This window comes from Anopheles gambiae, assembly GCF_943734735.2.
Source record: "Anopheles gambiae chromosome X unlocalized genomic scaffold, idAnoGambNW_F1_1 X_unloc_1, whole genome shotgun sequence".
NCBI classification, from domain to species: domain Eukaryota; kingdom Metazoa; phylum Arthropoda; class Insecta; order Diptera; family Culicidae; genus Anopheles; species Anopheles gambiae.
In genome coordinates this window covers 2,160,001-2,164,118 of record NW_026902553.1, presented here as the reverse complement: position 1 = coordinate 2,164,118, position 4,118 = coordinate 2,160,001, and positions in this window count along the sequence as shown.

Here is a 4,118-nt window from a genome sequence, read left to right as displayed (position 1 = left end):
ATCCGAACTGGCACTCTGCGGCGTGGAGGCAGTTGCGCGACCACTCCTATCCCAAACCAACAAAGCAAGGTGTATCCTACGTGCTCGGTACAAGCACACCACGACGGGACACATTGAACGGTTCAGCGATCTCTCTGCACTAGTGGAAAAACTCCAACGTGATACGGGAGACTTTGCTACAGCGGCTTCTCTGCACTTCTGGGCTACCACCTTGTGACGGGAGACATTGCTAGCGGTCACTCTGCACTAGTGATGGTACACCACCGTGATACGGGAGACATTGCTAACGGCCACTCTGCACAGGTGCCAATACCACCTTGTGACGGGAAACATTGCTAGGCACCGATCGGCATCTCTGCGCGATTACTTGACGCACACCCAACTAAGTCAACTGTTGGACTTTTTCGTAATCACGGCGGGACACATTGAACGAGCTCTAACGGATCTCTGCACGCATGGAACATGGTGGCGGGAATCATTGCTAGAACCGAACGGCGCCTCTGCGCGATGTACAAACAAGCTCAACAGGAACCTCGTATCGGCTGCCGAGCCGGAGCCCGAACAACTTGGATTTTCACCTCTAATTTATATCAACTCACCACTCCCCGAGGGATCCGCAGAATTGCTTCTGGGTCCCGTATCGTTATTTGCGATTCGTGTTTGCATTACACTACATTGAACTATTCCAACTTGTTTATCCGCATGGCGAACATTTGCTGCATTGAACATTTAAGTTCCACTTCGCTCTCCCCTACGTGGGTCTGAGCTTCGCTCTCAGGGAAAAAATATGCCACATTTGGTAGGGAAACCCGGTTTCATCACGCTATGTGCCCTGCACCACCGGCTTAGCGTGAATCCTTCGAGTTTCCCTAAGAAGTTCGATTGGTCTTGCAGAGTTTAAAGACAACGAAGCTTAGTTTCAAGCAATGATTTAATATACGCGTATTAAAAACCCTTAGCTGTTACAACTTTTATGCTTGAAACCATCGCAACGAAGTCTTTGGGTCCGTAGACCCGTGATGTACTGCTCCAGGAAACGTTTTGAAAGGGTGGAAACTCAAAATCATAGGTTAAGATCATCGGCAGAACCCACCAGACACCACTTTTGCTTCATAAGTTCGGCCTATAGTCATATGACGATTTTCATCGGGGAGGGGACGTATGACCCAAACGGGGGCTTATATGACCCACGGACACTGCAAACCATGCTCCTACGACTAAATAGAGGTTAAAACTACGATTTGGTGAAATCTTCATTTTTGACCTCGAAGCAAGGTACCTTCCCTATAGTAGGCAATGAGTAAATGATCATAATCCCAGGAGGGCAAAAAATGGGAACCCGAGAGGAAAGCGCTGTTGGCGCGCCTAAGCTAGTGGCCCGTAGAGTAAAAAGGGTACCCCCAACAAAGTTGTCGTTTGACGTTCTGGTTGCACTTTTTATCATCTAAAATCAGTTTTCTACACGTTTTGAGGGGTTTTAGCAAAAAAAAAATTTTCGATTACTTGAGCTCTCTGGCCCGTTCGGTGCACATTTTTGAAAAAAGCTAGGGAGCTGCCCCTAGGTTCGGGGTGTCACAAAATGTTGAAAAGTGGTCGAAAAACCACTATCCAGAATCGGATGTAGAATCGTTAGACGAACTTAAAATTGTTCTACGACACCCATCTGCGACGTTTAGTATTCGAGTTATGGCCCGTACCAGGTCTGACCGAGCAATTTTTGTTCCGCGCACTTTGTGCACCGTACACTTTGATGTTTGTATGAAAAAGTACCCTACCTAGGGACGCGTAGAGCAAATTTGTACCCCCGGGCATGTTGTCGATTGACATTCTGGTTGCACTTTTCATCATCTAGGGTGCGTTCCTGACACGTTTTGAGGGGTTTTAGCAAAAAAAAAATTTTCGACTACTCGAGCTCTCTGGCCCGTTCGGTGCACATTTTTGAAAAAAGCTAGGGAGCTGCCCCTAGGTTCGGGGTGTCACAAAATGTTGAAAAGTGGTCGAAAAACCACTATCCAGAATCGGATGTAGAATCGTTAGACGAACTTAAAATTGTTCTACGACACCCATCTGCGACGTTTAGTATTCGAGATATGGCCCGTCCTAGGTCTGACCGAGCAATTTTTGTTCCGCGCACTTTGTGCACCGTACACTTTGATGTTTGTATGAAAAAGTACCCTACCTAGGGACGCGTAGAGCAAATTTGTACCTCCGGGCATGTTGTCGATTGACATTCTGGTTGCACTTTTCATCATCTAGGGTGCGTTCCTGACACGTTTTGAGGGGTTTTAGCAAAAAAATTTTTTTCGACTACTCGAGCTCTCTGGCCCGTTCGGTGCACATTTTTGAAAAAAGCTAGGGAGCTGCCCCTAGGTTCGGGGTGTCACAAAATGTTGAAAAGTGGTCGAAAAACCACTATCCAGAATCGGATGTAGAATCGTTAGACGAACTTAAAATTGTTCTACGACACCCATCTGCGACGTTTAGTATTCGAGTTATGGCCCGTACCAGGTCTGACCGAGCAATTTTTGTTCCGCGCACTTTGTGCACCGTACACTTTGATGTTTGTATGAAAAAGTACCCTACCTAGGGACGCGTAGAGCAAATTTGTACCCCCGGGCATGTTGTCGATTGACATTCTGGTTGCACTTTTCATCATCTAGGGTGCGTTCCTGACACGTTTTGAGGGGTTTTAGCAAAAAAAAAATTTTCGACTACTCGAGCTCTCTGGCCCGTTCGGTGCACATTTTTGAAAAAAGCTAGGGAGCTGCCCCTAGGTTCGGGGTGTCACAAAATGTTGAAAAGTGGTCGAAAAACCACTATCCAGAATCGGATGTAGAATCGTTAGACGAACTTAAAATTGTTCTACGACACCCATCTGCGACGTTTAGTATTCGAGATATGGCCCGTCCTAGGTCTGACCGAGCAATTTTTGTTCCGAGCACTTTGTGCACCGTACACTTTGATGTTTGTATGAAAAAGTACCCTACCTAGGGACGCGTAGAGCAAATTTGTACCCCCGGGCATGTTGTCGATTGACATTCTGGTTGCACTTTTCATCATCTAGGGTGCGTTCCTGACACGTTTTGAGGGGTTTTAGCAAAAAAAAAATTTTCGACTACTCGAGCTCTCTGGCCCGTTCGGTGCACATTTTTGAAAAAAGCTAGGGAGCTGCCCCTAGGTTCGGGGTGTCACAAAATGTTGAAAAGTGGTCGAAAAACCACTATCCAGAATCGGATGTAGAATCGTTAGACGAACTTAAAATTGTTCTACGACACCCATCTGCGACGTTTAGTATTCGAGATATGGCCCGTCCTAGGTCTGACCGAGCAAGTTTTGTTCCGCGCACTTTGTGCACCGTACACTTTGATGTTTGTATGAAAAAGTACCCTACCTAGGGACGCGTAGAGCAAATTTGTACCCCCGGGCATGTTGTCGATTGACATTCTGGTTGCACTTTTCATCATCTAGGGTGCGTTCCTGACACGTTTTGAGGGGTTTTAGCAAAAAAATTTTTTTCGACTACTCGAGCTCTCTGGCCCGTTCGGTGCACATTTTTGAAAAAAGCTAGGGAGCTGCCCCTAGGTTCGGGGTGTCACAAAATGTTGAAAAGTGGTCGAAAAACCACTATCCAGAATCGGATGTAGAATCATTAGACGAATTTAAAATTGTTCTACGACACCCATCTGCGACGTTTAGTATTCGAGATATAGCACTTTGTAGGTCTGACCGAGCAATTTTTGTTCCGCGCACTTTGTGTTCATGGATGTCGATAAAGGTACAAGTTGCCGGTCGGGATAGCCGTGCACCAAAACTGTGTACCGATCAGGGAAAGTACAAGACGAAGGGTGCATCTCGAGCGTACGCGTTCATAGATGTCCATGTTGGTACACTTGCACCAAAATTGTGTACCAATCAGGGAAAGTACAACATGGAGGGCGCAGCCCGGGCGTACCCGATCATGGATGTCCATGTTGATACAATCTACGTGTACGTACCTAGTTTTTGTATCAAAAGTTGCATTAAAGTGCTTGTATGCTTAAAATGCTTATCTCAACCGGTCACCTTTTGGCCTGTCCTTTTATAACAGAAACCTAGAAAGATACTCGATATTTTTGTGT